We start from the raw sequence: 21,118 nt of genomic DNA, 5'->3' as shown, positions 1-21,118 counted from the left end.
GGCTCTGGAGGAGGGGAGGGGAGGGGCGGCTGCAGAGAAAGGAGCCCTGGGTCTTCGAGTGGGGGTGGGGGTGCTGGTATAAAGGAAACCTCCAGCGAGGACCCCTCCCCTCCAGGAGATAACAATCGAATTCTGTACGTACTAAATGACATTCTCCGGCCAGCGCAGCAGCTCGGAGCCCTCGGCGTCTGTTTTTCCTTTTAGGATAGAAACCAAGCAACTATTTACAGACTCCCAGGCCTGTCACCAGTTACATGTTCTCAGGGCCCCAGTCCCCGCTGTCCCCTCGCCCCCACCCCTGGCCAACTCTCTCCACATTTAGGATTAAATTTCCTGGCGGACGGCGGTGGCTGCTCTCGTTGGTGATTTATTTATTCAGTTGGATGATTTTTCATCTCTGGCCGGGTCAGTGCAGGCCTCTGCGTCCACCTTCTGATCGCTGGGAAGTGACCCTGTGGGGACCCTCCCCACACTTGCCCCTGGGGGCTGGGTGCATTCCTTCAGGCGCCGCGAGGCGGCCTGTCTCCCTGGCATCCCTCGGCACCCGCTGCCGCCGCCCCTGCTGCCGAGGTGACAGGGCTTCCTCCGGGAGATGAGCGAGCACAGCTGGGTGACGTCACTAGGAATGCGCAGGGGCCCAGAAGGGGCTGAGAGAATGTCATTGGGAGCAACTGGACGGCCCCTTTCCTCATTTGCCTTGGAGACAATCTGGTCATGCAGGGATGCTGGCCGGACAACCTCTGGGCCACTCCCTCCTTGCTGCCTACCTGGCCCACACACACCCCTGTCTCTGGGGCCTCTATAACCAACAGGCCACTGGCCTGGGCCCTGACCCTGGTCCCGCTCCTGGCTGGCTCTCTGGCCTTGGGCATGTCATGCAGCTTCTCTGAGTGGGAGATGTCTGATACAGTGCAAACAGCAGGCCCCACCTAGTAGGGTTTAGGGGATAAGAGAACCAATACCTTTGGCGTTCTCAGCACCCACCCTGACACACAGTACAGCCTCATAGCTTTTAGCTACTAGTAAGTGATACTCTTCGTTGAATAAGGAAGTTGTGATCTTAGAACTCAAATGTAGAGACTGTGGATGAGACATTCAATTCAACTCCACAGATCCTTGGGTCTCGAGTTTGGGTCGGGAAGATGCCGGGTGCTGGGCCATGGTGGACCTTGGGCTTGAAACTCACAGAGAACTCATGGATGAACCCAGTGATTTATCTGTAAAGGGGGGTGAGGCACATCTCAGTGCAGCTGTTGAGTTTTGGGGCAGACAGTATAAGAGCAGCTCAAGCCCTGGCGAGAATTCTCCATGAATATATTGGGTTATTCCTCCTATTAATGGAATGAGCGGCTATTAGGATTTGATAATAATACCTAAAATGCTATAATGCTTATAATAATGAGCCCTTCTGCCTGCACTTGGGGGAGCGCAGTGTTTAGTGGGTAGGTGGTTAAACACAAAGACAGCAAGAGAAGAGAAGGCACTCAGGTGCCGCCAGTGGATTCTGGGTTCAATCTTTCTTGGGGTCACTCTCCAGCTGTGTGGTCACCAACAAGTTTCTCCACGACTCCTCGTCCCTGCTTTCTCACCTGTAAAGTGCAGATGATCATAATACCTACCTTGAAGGGTTGCAGTGAAGGCGAAATGGATTAGCCTATGTAATATTCTTTGTCACACTATTATAACAAAGGACACCCACCTGTCGTAAGTGCTTCAGACCTCATTGGCTTCCACCATCACCAGGCAGTAGTGACTACTGAGTGGGTCTTGGAGAGGAGTCTCTGGAGGAAGGATGCTGGTGATGGTGGGCTCTGAAGGCTAAGGGAAACGTTTCCAGGTCTGGGTGGGGGTTAAGGTGGGACTTCCTGGCAGAGGGGACAGTGTCAGCTAGAAGGTTGGAAGAAGTGGTTTGTTTGGAACATGCAGATCCATGCCAATGGCAGGAGAGTTGGAGGGAGTGAAGGCAGAAGGCAAAGGTACTGGGATTGTGGACAGGTGCTGGGGTTCCTCCCCTGGAGGTGGCAGCAGGCCTGCATCTTGGAGAGAGCAGTCAGGCTGCAGCGTCAGGGATGGAGTGCAGCCTCGGCTCTCCATCCTACCTGTACCCTGGATCTCCTGGGGTGCATTAAAAAAATACCAGCACCAAGATCCTGGACCCAGGCAGCGTCCAGGCACTCGTTCAGCCCAAGTTGGGGACTTCGCTGCTGGAGGGAGAGCGAGGCAGCAGGGAGAGCGGCTAGAGGCCATCACCAGGCCGACTACAATGCAGAGGCCTGGACCTGCACAGCAGGGTGGTGATGGGGCAGGGGGAAGAGGCAATGCAAGAGAGGTTTTATGACCCATGTTGGCAGGTGGGATTGAGAAGGTGGCCAGGAGCTGCCGGTGTTTCCCGGGAAGGCCATTGGCCTGCTGGCTAGGGGATGGAAGCTGACTTTGCACAAGTGTAGGAGGCAAGAGAGCTGCTGTCAAGACCCAGTGGTTCTGGGCATGTGCACTGTGTGACAAGCACTGGGGAATGTGAGCTAAGCCAGGGAGGATTCCCAAGGCCCCCCCCCCCCCCCCCCCGCCACTGACGAGGTTGTAACTCCATCCTCCTCCTCTGTAGATAGTGCTAATTCACCAGACGCCCTCCCAAGGCAGACTCTGATGTCACGGGTTAGCCGCCCTGCTCGGGTGGGCTGGGCCTGGGTGGGTGGGAGTGTAGGGGCAGGCTTGTCAGCCTTTGAAATCAGAGCTGATTGTTTTTAATAATGTCAGATTAAAAAATTCATTTCTCATGTTGGTGCTTTGGCAAACATTTCTCAGGCAGGGCAGGTGGTCTGTTTCTGGGCCTCCAGGGCTGGGTGGCCCAGCCCCAGAACACTGGCCTAATCCCCTTTCACTTTCAAGGCCCACAGACACCCGCCAGTCACATGAGGTCATGGCTCGGGGGCTCCGTTCCCTAATGGCTCCCGAGTCCCTCTTGTTATGGCTAAGCCAGAGGCTCGGCGCGGGGAGGGGGCCAGGCTGGGGTCTACATGTTGCTGTCCCTTTGTCGTCTCTGGGGCTGACTTTGCTTTCCCTTCCAGTGCACCCCTGGGCCCTTGCCTTTAAGTCTGGGAGCTCAGGCGTGCACATGCATGGTTACATGTGTGTGCGTGTGTATGTGTGTGAAACAGGGAGGTTAGGTGGGAAACAGGGAGCCCCAGGGAAGAGAAATCTGCTAAGGATCAGTAAAGAGTGGCATAAGCGCTGGGCAGGGAGTCAGGAACAGTGGGGTCTTCCCCCTGGGTTGGTGCCTTTCTCACTTAAGTCCACTGCCTCTTGTCTTTGGCTCCACTTGCTCACTTCTGTAAAATATGAGGTCAACTATCTCCAAACCTCCTGTCTCTCCTACCATCTTATGGTTTCTCGAAGTTGGTTTTTGGCCAATGATGGGCTGAAGACCTGAAGAACTGAGCCCTGTATAGGGTGTTTCTAGTGGGGTTTTAGGACAACGCTGAAGGACCATCACAGAGGCGATGATAGCAAGGAGAAGAACAAGCCCTTGTTGATGTCTGGTGTCTGTAGGTAGCACTTGAGGCCGCTACACTCTTGGCACATCACCTGTTTGCAGCAGTCATGAGAGATAGGTGTTAGAAGCCTATCCTACAGATGAGGAAATTGAGGCCTGGGGGAGTTAAACTTTCTCAAGAGAAGGAAATTGGATTTGAGCCAATTCTACCTGACCCTGATTTGTAGTCCATGTGGGTGCTGTTGCCGTGTTGCTGGTTCTTGTAGTCTCTCTGTTGATCTTAGTAGCTATGCTGCGCGACGCTGGGAGGTTGGCACTTCAGGGATGAGGAATCCGAGATGACCCTCCCTTGAGACAGAGCAGCTGGTCGGTGGTGGGGTTGGGATTTGGGTCCCTGTCTTTCTAAGTGTAGAGTTTGTGAACAAAAAGTCAGGAAAGATGGAGACCCTAGGGAAACTTCTTGGGACCTGTGGGGGTGTCCCCCACCTGCCAATTGTGGGGCCTGCCTTTTAGGACAAAGCGGCATCTCTCAGAGCCTCTGCTCAAGGGGCTGCCAAAGAGGACTCTGCCTGCTGCCCCCACCCCAGCCCCTCAGACAGGGTGGAGGTGGAGGTGATTCAGTGGTAGCCAACACAGAGTCACTCAGGGCCAAGGACGTGGTTTGGAGGAAAAGGATGAGCTGGTGCGTGATTTCCCCTCCAGAGAAGGAAGCTTGGCAGTGAAGAGAGAACAGGGCAGCAGGCAGAGGACACTGAGGCTGAAGGTTTGTAACGTACAGAGACGGGTAGAGAAGCCCACTGGGCCTTCTGTAACCCGAGCACAAGGCAGGAGACAGCACGGGAGGCAGAAGCTACGGGTGGAGGAGCGGCATCCAGCTGGAAGCAGGAGGCAGTGCAGGCAGGAGGAGGCAGGTGCGCCTGAGCCAACAGTGCCAGGGGCTGTCCCAGGAAGACCAAGCCTCCAGTTCTGGAAGGGACCTGGCTCTCCTGCTCTGGTTCTCATGCTTGCATTCCCAGCGAGAGTCCTCTTCTCCTGCAGCTGTGCCTGCGGGGCTCACTCCCAGCATCCCCTGCATTCTTAAGATTTAAGATATGTTCTGAGCCTGCAGTCTATGAAGCCGGACTATAGCACTTGAGCTTGGCTGGGGAGTCTGGGAGAGAACGAATTAGAGACCTGATTTTAGTCTGATGCTCTGACCTGCGCTGCTCCCCAGTGTCCAGGGGGATGACAGCTCTCCTGCAAAAATTCCTCACGTACTTCCGTAAAATGGAAACTACAAAGATGGAGTCTGGGGCAGACAGAAAAGGAAGGTAGTTGAATAAAAGGAACCTAGAAGACATATGGCAGGGTGTGCTGGGGATAACAGCCCTACCATCATTTATGGAGATCTACAGTGTGCCTGGTCTCCGTGAGAGCTGCCCAAGTCTGCAGCTGCATCTACAGCTATGTCCTTTTATTCCCATGACCTCCCTGTGGGGCAGATGGTAGCTAACCCCATTTTACAGGTGAGGCTCACAGAGTCTCATCAGCAGGGAAGCCTGCACTGGAACCCACGTTTTGTTCCGAGGTCCTGCACAACTGCGAAAGGAAAGACGCAAAATCAGACTTGAGCATTCTTAGCGCATGGTGCAGAAATGAAGACAGGACCTGTCATGTGTTCCTGGCCCCTGCCACTTGCTCCCCTCCCTTGACACCGAGGGAAAAATCCCTGTGGTGTTCTGGGCGGGGGGTATGTGAGTGAGGCAGGGACACTCATGAGACCCTGGACTCCAGGAGTAGTGCTGGGCATGAGAGCCCTGGAGAAGGCAGGGAGTGGAGCTTAGCCATGGAGTAGGGGCACCCTTCCCACAGATACACAGGGAGCAGCTGTGGTGACGAGGCCTGAGGATGTTAAGTGTTGGCTTCCCCCTCTCCCCTCCCCTCCTGCTCCTTCCATTCCTCCTCAATCTTCCCTCCCTCCCTCCCTCTCTCCCTCCCTCTCCCTCCCTCCCTCCCTCCTTCTTTCCTTCCTTCCTTCCTTCCTTCCTCTGTCCCAAGAGAAAATTAAGGAAGAAAATCACCAAGCATACGGGCCACCTTTTGTTGTCTATTTAAAACAAAATAGTTTCATCAAGTGCATTCTTGGGACTTAGATCACCTATTTAAGGGGAAGCTGCGAATGCGGGCAATCACACTAAGTTTAGCACCGGAAACAAGGCCATCGGCAGTTCTGGGAGGCAGCACACACACGGATGGCCTCTTAGTGTGCATCCTGAAATTCAATCGCGAGCCCAAGGATGTTGGGGGTGGGGCGGGGCTCGTATGGCCTTTGGGGTAGTTTGCTCATCATGGCTTTACATTTTTGGTGCTAAGTCCCTGGGAGTAACCCTCCCCACCCCCTGCACCCCAGCTATTTGGAAAGGGAGAAGCCTACTTACACTGCTAGCTCCTGCTGGTGTTCTTCCAGCCCAAGGAGTAGATTCAGACTTATAAGTGCACCCACTTCCTGGGCACCCACCACATCGCCATGAGCTGGCTGTAGCCAGAGTGGACAGCAGCCAAGGGGCAGACCTGGGTGCTGTCCCCGGCTCCTTCAACCTCTGCTCTGAGTCTCTGTGTCTACCCTGGTCCTTCTCTGCTGGTTGCTGTTCCCCTCCCTTAGCTCCCCAATGCGGGCCTAGCCTTGTGCGCTGTCTTGATCTCACTGTCACTCATAGCTTCTGGGTGGCAGCCATTCTCCGGCCAGAGGGCCACCAGCGCAGAGACTCAAGGCGTGGGCTTCAGAGTTGTGGAGAGCTGGGATCTGATGCTGTTTGTTGGGTCTGTGGCTGGAGGCAAGCCATGCCACCCCGGGGAGCCTGAGATGTATGTCACAGAGCATGACAGACGGTCAGCACCGGCTAGTTGACAGGCAACCCGCAAAGGCTGGCCGGTGTCATCCCGCTGGAGAGTTCTGACCGCATCTGCATAGGGGCTCCAGGAGTGATAGAGGAAAACCTTGTCTTTCTACCACGCATGCTCCAGCCTTTTTACACGCTAGCCATTCTGAGGCCTTAGGCTACTTGCAGTGCATGGGTAGGGCAGACGGAGGCACAGGAGGAGAAATGAGGACAGCCAACATCACCGCCGGCACGTGGCGTGGTCTGCACTCGAACCCAGATCTCCTGACTCCCGGTTCCGGAAAGCCGTGCGGGCGGTGGCTTTGATCTCCGGAGCTGCTGTCCAACAATGTGCCATGGGGAAGACGGTGGCGGGCGGAGGCGCGCCCCTCCTCCCCGAGAGAGCGCGGTGGCGCGGAGGAATCCAGGCGGCTGGCTTGCGCTCATGCCTGAGGAATGTCTTGAGAAGTCGTGCCTAAGCCCTCTGTATCTGACTCATCATCTCCCCGTCTCCAGGAGTGTCAGAGAAGAGCTCCCTTAATCCCTGCTGTCCTCGGTCCCAGGCTTTCATTTGTCAAACTAAAAATACTCCCTCCGGGAACCTCCTTTTGCCAGGGGCTGCAGGAGGTCTGAGGGGGATGGTGTTTCAGTGTCACTTCCTGACAGCGCCTTGTTATTGTCCCCCGGGGCCAGGGGAGCCGAGCTGGGCAGCGGGAGCCACGAGGGGCCTCTGTGGTTCTTGGGAAAGGGCCAGCCGTTCACCTTTCTCGTGCAAGCTGGCTCCCTTTCTCCTTCTCTCCAGACTCCGGACAATAGCCCATCAGCCTGACAGCCAGCCTTGCCCCAGTCCCTTGCGGCTGCGTGGTGATTCATGCCAAGTGAGGACGACAGAATGCCAAGTTCATTTCCTTTGCAGCCGGAGGGCAGGGTGGGCTGGCAGGGTTTGTACTTGTCTGTGAGGCTGGTCTACTTTACCGATAGAGGGACGCAGTGCTTGAAGGTAAACAAGAAGGAAAAGCCCTGGCTTCCTAGGTAAGACAGGTGGGCTGTGGCTCCCCACGTAGGACAATGACATCTCAAGGAGCCGTTGAGGTCCAGCTCTTATTTCTTTCCTTTCTTCATTCTGCTACTCCTGCAGCCTCTTGGTCCTTAGCGCTGATCCTGAGTGTCCATGACCTTGACTTGGCTGGAAGCCTTGGCTCATAACCATAGCACTAAGGACCTTGTGAGGATGCCCACTTGCTTAGTGGAAATGAAACAGAAACCAAAGGGGCACAGGCTTTGGATCCTGGCTGCATCCCTGGTTAGCTGTGTGAGCTTGAGTGAAGGGACCTCATCTCTCCATCAGTGTACCTGTCCTTATCACTGGATGGTAACGCCCACGGCACTGGGCTGCTCTGAGGGTTACGCAGGGCAGTGTGTGTAATGTGAATCATATAATACCTGCCGCGTGGTGGAGGCTCGACTCATTGTCGTCATTATCCTTCCTTGGAGACCTAGCCACAAAGGCCATCACATCGTTGGCATCAGAAACCTGGGTTTTAGTTTCAGCCCTGCCAGTGACTGACTGTGCCTCTAGCAGGTCCCCTACCATCTCTGAGTCAAACATGCTCATTCGTATACTGGAGTTTGGGCTTGATTTCCTCTGAGATTCTTCTTCTTCTTCTTTTTTTTTAAAGATTTATTTTATTTATTAGAAAGACAGAGTTACAGAGAGAGGTAGAGACAGAGAGAGAGAGAGGTCTTCCATCCGCTGGTTCACTCCCCAGATGGCTGCAATGGCCAGAGCTGCGCTGATCCCAAGCCAGGAGCCAGGAGCTGCTTCTGGGTCTCCCACACAGGTGCAGGGGCCCAAGGACTTGGGCCATCTTCTACTGCTTTCCCAGGCCATAGAGGAGAGCTGGATTGGAAGAGGAGCAGCCGGGACTAGAACCGGTGCCCATATGGGATGCCTGCACTTCAGGCCAGGGCATTAACCTGCTGCGCCACAGCACCAGCCCCTGAGATTCTTCTTAGATCTAATGTTCTGGGGTCTTGGAGATACCTGGAGGTAAACATTCACAGAGAATTTCAATCTCATAAAATATGAGAATAACATAAGTACTGACTGTGGCCTGTATTGGGGCCCCAAAGTGACTGTCTGGAGATGCAACACTTGGGAAGTAATTAAGGTTGAATGAGGCCATCAAGGTGAGGTCCTAATTTGGTAGGACCTTACAGAAAGAGGGGAGAGAGAGAGAGAGAGAGAGCGAGAGACTGAGACTCCCTTTCCTTGTTTGGTGAGGACCCAGTGAGAAGGCAGCCATCTGCAAGCTAGGAAGAGAGCCCTCACCAGAAACTGAGTCATGCTGATCTTTGGTCTTGTCTTGCCAGCCTCCAGATTGTGAAAAAGTAAAGGAGTACTGTGTAAGCCACCCAGTCTTTGGTGTTTTGTGCCAGCAGCTGAGCTCACACACTGTGGAAGGGAGCCTGCCAGGGGAAGGCACATGGAGGCAGAGGCTAGAGCACATGGCATGGCCTCCACAGAGGCCAGAGCTCTGCAGGCAGAGGGAGAAGCCACGCCCACCCAGCAGACTGTCGTGCAAAGAAGGAACTTCATTTTCTATCAGGAATAGTAATTAGTAACCCAGGCTCAGCAATAAGATGAGTTTGAACCTGAGCTCTGCGGCATGCGAGCTGTGTGACCCCAGATAAATTCATTGACCTCTCTCTTATTCCCACACCTGTCAAACAGGGCACTGCTGCCCCTTTCTAACTGTGTAGTACAAATGTGCTAACCTGCAGCTGGTGCACACAGACTAGGCACCTGACAAATGTTGGCTGTTAGAGGTAATCATATTAACAGATAATCAACCCTTCTGGGATTTTTATTAGGCACAAGTGAGCCACCTGGAAGCTGGTAGAGGCCCAGCTAGTCTCCGTCCACCTCTGGCACACAGAGGCACTGGGGTCCCTTGATACCCCTGATGGTCTCAGCTCTGGCTCATCCTCTCCGTTACCTCCTTTGGGAGGCCCTGCATGTCCTTTCTGCTCAGGTGGTCTCACCTAGCAATCTCAATCCTTCAGGTGTTTGAATAACCTTGAATTCAGCAAAAGCATTGATCTAACAGCTTTTTAACAAATGGTGCTGGAACAACTGCCCTCTCACATGCAAAGAAATGAATCCAGACACAACCTTTGCACCCTCCACAAGAATTCACTCAAAATGGATGACAGACTTATAGAGCACAAAACTATGAAGCTTCTAGATGATACCTTGGATGAAAACCCAGATGGCTTTGAGAATAGTGATGACTTTTAAGGTACAAAGCCAAAGGTATGACCCACAAAAGAGGCGATGGGTAAGCTAATTTTCATTAAAGTACACAACTCCTAGTCTATACAAGACACTATCCAGAGGATGAGATGCCAGGCTACAGGCCAGGAGGAAATATTTGCAAAAGATACATCTGATACAAATATACACAGAACTTGACAGTTCAACAATAAGAAAATAAATCTGGCTTAAAAATGGTCCAAAGACTTTAACAGACACCTTACCAAAAAAAGACATGCAGATGGCGAGCATAGCAAAAGATGCTCCCTGTCATTTGTTGTCAGGAAAATGCAAATTAATACCACAATGCATATTAGAATGGCCAAAATTCAGAACTCTGACAACACTAGATACCAGTGAAGAGCAACAGGGAACTCTCATTCATTGCCAATGGGAATGCAAAGTAGGTGTGGAGACTTTGGAGAACACAGTGGCAGATGCTTGTAGAACAAACGTTTTCTTTTTTTGTTTTTAAAGATTTATTTGTTTGAAAGAGAGAGAGAGAGATAGAGAGAGAGAGGGAGTGGGGGAGAAAGAGAGAGAGAGATAGAGAGAGATCTTCTATCTGCTGGTTCATTCCCCAAATGGCCACAATGGCTGGAGCTGATCCAGGAGCTTCTTCCAGGTCTCCCACATGGGTGCAGGAGCCCAAGGACTTGGGCCATCCTCTGCTGCTTTCCCAGGCTACAGCAGAGAGCTGGAGCAGCCAGGACTTGAACCGGTGCCCATATGGGATGCCAGCACTGCAGGTAGCTGCTTTACCCGCTGTGCCACAGCTCCAGCGCCACAAAATGTATTCTTACCGTGCTGTCCACCATTGAACTCCTTGGTTGACTCAAAGGCATTGCAAAGTCATGCAACACAAAATCCCACACACAAATATTGTAAGCAGTCTCATTCATAATCACCCAAACTTGGAAGAAGCTGATGCCCTTTGTAAGGTGAATGCATAAATAAATTGTGACACATCCAGGCTATGGACCATTACTTACTGTTGAAAAGAAATGTGATGCCAAGCCATAGGAAGACCTTGAGGACGCTTAAATGCATCTTATGAGGTGAAAGAAGCCAACCTACAAAACATGCACCTACTGTGTGATTCTGGCTGTGACATTCTAGAACTATGGAGATAGTACAAAGAGCGGTGGGTTCCAGGGTTGGTGGTGTGCAGGAGGGGTGAACAGCTGGAGCGTGGAAGACATGGAAGGTGGTGAAATGATTCTGCATGATGCTGAGCTGTTAGGTACATGTCATGGGACATGTGCATTGATCAAAATCCATAGATTGGACACCAACCTTAATGTCATCCACGGGGTTTGGGAAATAATGATGTGAGGTGGAGGTTCATGGACTGAAGCAAATGTACCTCTGTGCTGGGGGATGTTGAGAGTCAGGGAGGCTGCACACATGTGGGGCCAGGAGATACAGCAAATCTCTGTATCTTCCTCTCAATTTTGCTGTTCACCTAAAAGTAAAGTCTTAAAAAGGAAGCATTGGGGCTGGCATTGTGGTGCAGTAGATTAAGTTCCTGCTTGTGATGCTGACATCCTGTGTGGGTGTCAGTTCAAGTTCTAGCTGCTTCACTTCCCATCCGGCCCCCTGCTAATGCACCTGGGAAAGCAGTGGAAGATGACCTAAGTGAGAGATCCAGATGGAGTTTCAGGCTCCTGGCTTTGGCCTGGTCCAGCTCTGGTCAGTGTGTCCAATTGGCTAATGAACCAGTAGATGGAAGATCTCTTTCTTCTCTTTTCTCTCCCCTTCCCTTCCTTCTCTCCTCCTCTCTCTGTAACTCTGCCTTTCAAATACATAATAAATCTTTTTTTTTTTTTAAAGAAAGCATTGATCTCCATCCAGATCTCCTGGTCACTTGTGCAAATTTGTTCATTGTGTCACCTGAGCATTTGGGTTCTACAAGTAGTGGAACCAGGGAGGTGGCCTTGAACAAGCCTGCAAGTTTCCTTTCCTGGTGGCAGTGAGGTCCCTACGTGCACTGTGTCTTTTTATGCTTTCATGTCCTTTTCACATTTGCTCCAATAATATAATTTCACATTGTGTCAAATCTAAGTGCAGATTGTAAAACAAAAATAAAACCACCAAGGGAAAAGTGCTTCCAATTAGCTATAACACACACTGTTCTCTGAAAGACACCATGACTTCAGAGTTGTTAGAATATGAGCCCATGTGTATCTCAGAGTCAATGGGATTATTAACAATATTAGGTAATATCTCCTGAAGATTTACCACATGCTGGGCATTTGCTCTGAGACTTATTTCTAAGACTAAGGATTAGTTCACTTAATCCTCAAAACACCTCCATGAAGTAGAGTCCATTACAGAAGGCAAACGTGACGCACATAGGCTGCAGAGCCTAGTGTCAGTTGGGAGGTGCTAGAGTCAACTCCATGCGTTGAATGCCTCCTATTAGACCAACAATAGCAGCTTTTCAATAGCAACCTCTCTCTCTCTCTCCCTCTCTCTCTCTCTCTCTCTCTCCACACACACACACACACACACACAAATATCATATAAAATCCCATCTTACTGGTTTCTCACAATGCACATTACAATGCCAGTTTACACTGAGAAGCAAGGCATTGGGGTTAGAATGATTTGGTAAGTCCTCTTCAGAAAAAGGTTTTGGTGCTGAAGTCGCTGCAGTGAGCAGGGGTGGTCTCCCACCATCGTATTCTCAGCATGCAATGGAGAACAGGCTGCCCAGGGACTTTTTTTTTTAAAGGCTTAGTTGAAGGGGCTTGCACTTGCTATAGCAGTTAAGGTGCTTGCATCCCATATCAGCGTATCTGCATTTGACTCCTGGCTCCAGATTCCAGCTTCTGGCTAATGTGCCCCCTGGAAGGCAGCAGGTGATGGTTCAAATACTTGGGTCCCCTCCATGCATGTGGGAGACCCAGGTGGAATTCTGGGCTCCTGACTTTGGCCCAGCCCAGCTCTGGCTGTTGTAGGCACTTATGGAGTGAACCAGCAGATGGAACATCTTTCTCTTTGTTTCTGTCACTCTGTCTTAAAAACAAACAAAAAAACAAAAAAACATAAAAACAACAGGGGCCGATGCCATGACCCAGTGGGTTAATCCTCTGCTTGCGATGCGCATCCCATATGAGCGCCGGTTCTAGTCCCAGCTGCTTCTCATCCAATCTAGCTCTCTACTATGGCCTGAGAAAGCAGTAGAAGATGGCTCAAGTCCTTGGGCCCTTGCACCCACGTGGGAGACCCAGAAGGAGCACCTGGCTCCTGGCTTCGGATTGTCACAGCTCTGGCCGTTGTGGCCATTTAGGGAGTGAACCAGCAGATGGAAGACCTCTCTCTCTGTCTCTCCCTCTCACTGTCTGTAACTCTACCTCTCAAATAAATAAATAAAATCATAAAAAAACAAAAAAGCTTAGATAAGCGCTTCATTTCCTGGCTCTTCCCAGCAGTCTTCCTTGGGGCTGGCCTTCCTTTGTCCTCTGCAGTGTGGCTTTCTGATGACGACACTGATAACAGACGCTCTCAGATGCCTTAGCAATACACTCAGCTGCAAGTAAAGAAAACCCCAGTGAAAAGAGCTCCAACAAATAGGGCTTTATTCTCTTTTCCTTTCAGCCCCACCTGATGAGTGTCTAGCGAAAAGCAGTGCAGCTGTGATGAAGTGACTCGGTGGTGTCAAACACACAGGCTCATTCTTGGAGCCCTGCCATCTTAGCCTGTCGACATGTCGCCTCATGGTTTTAAAATGGTTTCTACACCTCCAGCCATTTCATCTGTGTTCCAACAGGGAGGGGGAAAGGAGACAAAAAGCTTCGTTTTTCTTATTTAGAAAAGGCAGCTCTGTCCAGGAGAGTTCTTGTCGATATTTAGCTCAAATTGGTCATGTGTGGGTACTCTTAGGCCAATTACCGATCAAGGATATTGCAAAGACTGTGATAGCCGCGTTCCCCAAGTCTAGGGAATGAGTCTCCTCTCCTGAAGATCAAGGGACCCTGGAGCGCCACCTGAACAAAAGTCTGGGGAACTATGGGTGGCAGATAGGTAGAGAGATCCCACTGTCTGCTCCGTGTTTCCTTACCCCTGCCAATCTTTCACAAGCAACCTCTTCTCCAATCCATCCCCCACTCTTCTCTACTTACTTACGCTCTCAAAACAGGAGTAGGGCTCAGCATTCCCACCAGAGCCTAAGTACGTGATGGGAGGGACCGTGCTCCCCATGTTATCACCGTAGCTTGTCTCCTGCCTGATGCGTTGTAGGCACTCTGTAAATTTTCGAGTAAATGGATGAATGAATCCTGGCACAGAGCCCAGGTGCCTTGGCCACCCTCTCAGTAACCAACAAGGGAAGATTAGGCCTCCTGTTGCCACTGGCCTGTGTGGGCAGTGTGTGTGTGTGTATGCGTGTGTGCACACGCTCATGCAGGCACACTCACAGCTCCTCCCGGCCTCAGATTGAATTACTTATAAACAGGCCTACGCCAACCTAGCAGAGTCTGTGATTCAGCACAACACTTCCCACAGTTTCCCAAATTCTTTTGATTTGGCCAAATCCAAAAATAAAACAAAGCCCCGCCATCTTCCGCTCAGCGTGTCTCTGGAGCCTCGTGCCCTGCTTGAGCAATGGGTTCCGGATGTTTGGGAAGTATGCCTCGCGCCTGCCAATGTGCCCTCCTCCTTCCACATACTCCTGCCCTGGACCCTTGCCTTCCTCCTGGCCTCTCCATGGAGCTGAGTGTGCAGGTCGGGACTCAGCTCCCTGGACTCTCTGTGCCCCTGGACCTCATGGGCTGTCCCTTATTCTGCATCCTGAGTGTCTCCAGGAATGTAGAATGTTTTCCTTCTGTATTCAAGAGTCCCATTGACTCCAAGACAGATGCTGCTGGAATGTCGTGGGTCTCTGGATTCTTGGTGAGCAGCGTGTGGTTGGCTAGTTTCATTTAACTCAATTCTTAGACACCGAGGTGTGCATTTCATTATTAGGTCACACGTGCCTAGGCTGTCATACAAATGAATTTGTGGACTCCCTATCTATCAGATTGGCGGTTAGATTCTTCTTGAAGCTTTTCCCAACAGTGACTAAGTAGGTTAGCAGGTGTTATTATTCTTAATAGAGCTGAGGGAACAGACTGAGAGGTTCAGGGAAGGGGAGGACCCAAGGGCACACAGCAAGTTGGTGGCGGAACCAAGGCTCAAACTGCACTATGATCTGGTGAGCTTTCTACTGCTCCATCCTGTCTTTTAAGTTAGTTTCTCTCTGAATTCCCAGTGGGGCTGGGCATGGGGCCCAGGCTCTCTCCAGGAAGTTTTCACCCATCTCCCAGTCCCCAAAACATTAACACAGCAGGGTGTGTTCTCCAGCCTCAGCCACAGTGACGGATGTCTTGGGAACAGCCCTGCAACAAAGAGCATCTGGAACGTGGCGTCTGGAGCCTGCAGCCTGGCACGAGCAGTGGCCTGGAACTCCCTCCTGAGCCCAACACACACAGTCTGTGCACCCTCTGTGTCTGAGTTAATTAAAGTGATTGCTTTCTCAGTGCCTGTTTTTTCCCCTAAATGCATGGGCAAAGAGCAAGTACAGTCCTCCACTGCTAGGAACAACAACAACTACAGGAAAAAAAAAGAGCAAGAACCCAGGAGTTGGAGGGTTGAGAGACATGGTTTCTCACACCTTTTACTCCTTTGAAACCTTGGTGTCTCTTCTGTGAAATGGGTAGGTGGCAGGTGTATCTTAGATTAGAAGGTCTCTAGGTTCTCCTCTCTCTCTAACATGCTATGCTATGTCTTTCATGTAGAATTGGCACAGGTGCACATGGTACCGGAGCAGAATACCAGGTATGCTCTTTGTTTCCGCACAGTTTGGAGACCTGGCAACCCAGGAATCTATTAGGTTCAACCCGTGTGGATCATTAGAGAGAGGGGACACTAAGGAGACCAACAGTTACAGATGGAGTGCTTAGTTTGGGCTGGGCACGTGACAGCCCTACTATCTGATTTGATCTTCACCATGACCTTGTGGGGTGGAACTTGTTCTTGGTTCTGTTAGGCTCCTCATTTCTTGTTCCTTGTATAACACTGCTATCAGAGGCATTTTCCATTTACTGAGCATTTATCATGCATTAGATCATCCTGCAAGTAACTTAGATGCATTGTTTCATTGCATCTGCACAGATCCTCAATGGAGACACAGAGAAATGAAGTTACTTAGCAAGTGTAACACAGTGAAGGAGGGGCTGAGCCTGACTCCTCACCCAGTTCCGCTGGATTGCCATGCCCATGATCTTCAACACTGGGCTCTGCTGCCTCTCCTCTGCTGTACCTATCGCTACTGTCCCTCAGCAGTCCACTGTATCTGTCCACTGTGTCCACTGTCCACTGTGTCTCAGCTCAGAGGTTTTTTAAAGTAATCTGGAGAGCACTTGCATCGAAATCTGGTGCTCCTAATAAAACTGCAAATGCCTAGCCCCTTCTCCAGACTTCCTGATGTGGACTTTCTGGGAGTGGGACTTGAGAATCTGTTTTATCAAACTCCACTCACCTAGAATGCAAACAGATCTTACTCTCATCAACTAGACTTTCCTGTAGGCATACGAGATGCGGTGTGTGGTGGATGTTAGCAGCAGGGAACCAAGATTACTGTTTCCTTATTGACATCGCTATGAAATACAATTACTTTTAGAAATGTTCTCTGGGTAGGGACCCTGCGTCTTTACATGAGATCAACCTCATGTCTCAGCCAAGACCAGGTCATGCTGCAGGTACATGCAACCCTCTCCCCCATAATCTGTTGTTTGAATCAATGAAGATTGTCTTCCCTTTCGTACTCCATGTCCGATATGCTTCTGTAAGGTTGGGGAGGGAGGCTGGTCAAGTCAATTATTGCCTGACAGTTTCTGTGGAGGAGCAATTCAGGAGCAACTTGGCTGGGTGATTCTGACGCAAGGTCTCGAGACTGCGACTGGGGTATCAGCAGGAGATGCAGTCGTCAACCGAAGGTTTGACTGGCACAGGGCTCCAATGTCCACTTCCAAAATAGCTCACTCTGTGAAAGCTGGCGGGAGGTCTGTGTCCCTTCCCATGAGTCATTTCCACAGGTTTCCCGAGTCTCGTCATGTCACGGCAACCAGCTCCCTCCAGGGTGAGTGTTCTCAAGGAGAGTGTGGGGTGAGTGTTTGGCCCAGTGGTTAAGATGCTGCTTGGGGTGCTGCATCTTGTATTGGAGTGCCTGGGCTGGAGCTCCAGCTCCAATTCCAATTTTAGCTTTCTGCTGTTGTGGACCTCGGGAGGCAGCCAGTGATGGCTTAAGCAGTTGGGTCCCTGCCATCCATGTGGGAGACCCAGATTGAGTTCTGGGCTCCTGGCTTTGACTTGGCCCAACTCTGGCTATTGTGAGCATCTGGGGGAGTGAACCAGTGGATGGGAGATCTCTATTTGTCTGTCTTTGTCACTCTGATATATATATATATATATATATATATATATATATATATATATATATCTGCTAACTATCTGTCCGTCCGTCCGTCCATCTATCCATCCATCCATCCATATAGAGAGAAGGAAGCTGTGTGCCTTTCATGACCCAGTGTTCAAAGTTGTGCACTGTCACTCCCATTTTATTCCATTCACCAAAATCAAGTCAATCAAGAGGAAGAAAATCAGCTTCCAATTTTTAAAGGGAAAAAAAGGTATGGACATTTGAAAAATAGCACATTCCATCCTCTGGCCACAAACTACATTTCTCTCACATGCAAAATATGCTCACTTCTTCCCAGGACACCTAAGTATTCAATCACAGCATCAGCTTGAATCACAGAACTCATCCCTCTAAGTCAGGATCAGAGGAAGCTCCTTAACTTCAACTTCTTAAGTAGAGTTCCTCCCAAGTATGAACACCCACACACGCATTGTTGGGATGGGACAGGCACAAGGTAACCACTCTAAACAATTAGGCTTGAAAGTGGAGAAAATGGGACACACAAAGGATTCCCTGGTCACAGCAAGTCAGAAATACAAGTGGAGAACCAGTGGGCATTTCTTTGAAGAAGACTTGGTTTTTTGGTTTTCCCACTGACCAGGAGAGTTCTCCAGGGCTCTTTGCCTTGCCCTTGGGCTCTGGGCTCTCCCCTCTGATTCATCCCTCTTTTCTTATGTGTAGCTATGTAATTTCTCAGTCTGTATTATAGAATTTGAGGAGGGGCAGTTCCAAAAGTTTTTTTTTTTAATTTTATGCATTTTTTTGGTCCATGCTGGCAGTGTTTCTGCTAGTAGAATTTTCTTAAAAACGGTGTGAATCTCCTCTGAACTATATATTGGATCCATCCCATTGGACAAAAGTCATACCCAGAAGTCTCTTTGCGACACACCCAAGGGCTTCTGCCAAAGTGGCTGAGGAACCACGTTTTTACCCCTTAGATTGTCTTTTGTTTAAGACTGTCTATGAGGCACATACTTGAACATTTTAGAGGAATTTTTGGCTCATTGAAGATACTGTCTTAGAGATTTCTGAAGTCTTCAGAGGGGCTTTCATGCCACGCCCCTGGTTGAGTGTTATGGTCATGTTTTCCTTGAAGTGCCCTTAACTTGATAATTAATGGGAGTTGTCATTCAATGTTAGCATGGGCCAGGCCAAAGTCAGGAGCCTGGAACTGCATCTGGGTCTCCCACATGGGTGGCAGAGACCCAAGGACTTGGAACATTTTCCATTGCTTTCCCAGGCACATTAGCAGGGAATTGGGTTGGAAGTGCAACAGCTGGGACTTGAACCCGTGCTCATATGACATGCTGGAGTTGCAGGCCATGGCTTAATCCACTTTGCTACGACACTGGCCCAGGGTTGTCATCTTTAATATTGGAAAATGTCAAGGCCATTGAGCCCTGGTTCCTTCATGTTTAATAGCTCTGCTCTTATGTGTGTCTGCTCACATGTTACTGTAAGCATTAAGGAGAAATAATATGGTGCTTTAACACACAGCTTAGAAATCTTAACATGGTCCAGTTCAAGTGCAGATTGCGGTGTTGCTAGGCTGTGGCCCTGTATCACAGAGACCTCACCCCATCCTCCCCTTCTTGCTCTCCCTGACACTGCCCTCTGCAGTCTCCTGAAAAGCCATCATGCCCCTACAGACAGTTTGGTCAGAGCTCTTTAAGCTTCACTAACACTGTCCTCAAAACCCTTCCAGCTTCTGCTTCCTGCTTGTTCTAAAGCCATTTTTGCATGTTTGTTATGACAACACCTCACTTGTGGTACCAACATCTGTGTCTATGCTGCCTAACAAATTACCCGACAATTTTGCAGCTTAAGGCAGCATTTTTGTCTCACCAGGTACTGAGGGCCAGAAATGACTTAGCTGGATGGTTCTGTGTCAGGGTCTTTCATGAGGTTGCAGTCACGATACTGGCCAGGGCTGGGGGAACCACTTCCAAGATGGCTCATTCATGTGGCTGTTGGCGGGAGCACCCTGTGCCTCACCACACGGATTCCTCGGCAAGACTTCGAATTTGTCTCCAGTATGGCAGCTGGCTTCTCCGTGAGTGAGCGATTCAGAGACAGCACAGAGGGGAAGCTGTAGTGCTGTGTAGTCTTGGAAATGACGTATCAGAACATCTGTCACATTCTGTAGGGCACGCAGGCTAACTCTGATACAGGATGGGAGGGGACTATGGAAAGGTGTGAATTCAGGAGGTAAGCCGTCCATACCACCATCCATTCATCTCTCTGTGCAAAATATTGCTATGGATTGCATTACAAGCAGAAGGGATAGGAGATGAATTTTTCTTAGGCATTGTGAAGGGAGTCCTGATTTCATACATAATTTTGGCAGCACTAATTCTTTGTTATTTTTCCTCAGAGTTTGTCATTTCCCAGGATCCAGGCATGGGCCTAGGAGGGAGGCTGGCCAGGAGACAAATCCAAGAGACAGACGCCACGCTACAGTCAGAACCAGCCTTCCTCTGAGCATAAGGGTTTGGTTAGGCCCTGCTCCTCTGCCCAGTTCTCTGCAGTCCTAGGGTGAGATCTTTCCTAGGAGCTCCCTTCAGCCTCTCATGAATAAATACATTCCTGGTGACACTCCAGGACACATAGTGTGTCCAAGGCACTAGCTACAGATACATCTTAGACTCAGGCTGGGACTTTGCTAAAAAGGCCAAGAATCCGGATGGCACAAGAAGCTGACCTAGGTGGGAAAGAGGAGCAGGAACGGCCCTGAAAATGCTCAACACAGACCCAGAATCCCTCAGCCGACAGTGGCTTTGGGTGCGTCTCCTGGGTAGAGAAGCTGTCACAGCCATATTAGCCAGTTAGCATCCAGTCTAACCTCCAGAAAAAGGGTTGATAAGAGCCTGTGGTCTACCCAATACCGACCCTTTGCACCTGCTCCCAGTTCTTGGGTCTTCATTCCTTCCTTTATGGCCTCCTCCTTCTGACTTCTTTTCCTCCCAACTACCTTTTTCTGGTTAACTTTTCTGTGTGAGTGAGTACACCTATTACTGACCCTGTGGCCCATATTTAGGGCTGGGTTTTGGGATCCTGACACAGTTTTACCGTGATGAAATCTTATTGCACTCTCAATTTGGCCTCAGAATGCCTGTCCATCTGGGTCTATTTCGTATGGTATGGTATAATATCAAAGAGGGTCATTCTGGACGTTCTGAAGAAATCGAAAGCCAAAACTCACCTATCACCATGCTCACAGACACAAGCAAGTGGAAGGCATTCATTCATTGTTCCAAGGAGGGACAGATGCATCACAGTGATGAGCTTTTCTGTGGGTAGAGCTGCCATGACCTCACTGGAGAGTGTCCTGAACATGTGCATCCGGTGTGATGAAGAACCTGCCAAGCGCCATCAGAACTGCTAGTCACCACCCACTTTTGCTGAGTCCCTTGGGACTCAGAGATGCAGAGAGCACAGGTCTGGTCTACTACAACTATGGGAATTATTTTAACTCTGTAGAGGAGAAACCAAACAACTTGAAGGCACAGGGGACACTTGCATTTCTATGTCCCTCATCCTCTTTCCTCTCCTGAAATTAGGACTTTGAACTAGAAAGAACCAGAGCCCTTCCAGATAATGGACAGAACAGGAGATGGTGTCTGAAACCATGGTTTGGATAACAGAAGGATGATCTGAGTATGGAGCCTAGAAGAATATCTGAAAGAAGACTTGGCTCCCCGATAAAAATACTGTACATTCAGGGAGAGTTGTATTCCATTATCTTTGTAAGGGCCTTGTGTGAGTGCTTGCCTATAGAAGCAGGGGGTAGGAGCTTGGCTTTAAACAGGGGTCAATGTGATGTGGCAAGGGGGCATGCAAGCGAGACAGTGAGATGATCCATTAGCTGAATGCTAATGGAACAAAGGCTCAGAGCTGGGCTCTCAGGCAAAGGTCGCAGGCAAGCAGAGATGCTCAGGAGTTTGTGCACCAGTGCATGGACTGAGGCAACAAGTCAAACTCGACATGTA

The sequence above is a fragment of the Lepus europaeus genome, chromosome 18 (assembly GCF_033115175.1).
Source record: "Lepus europaeus isolate LE1 chromosome 18, mLepTim1.pri, whole genome shotgun sequence".
Classification (NCBI taxonomy): Eukaryota; Metazoa; Chordata; class Mammalia; order Lagomorpha; family Leporidae; genus Lepus; species Lepus europaeus.
Note: the sequence above shows the minus strand (reverse complement) of the source record.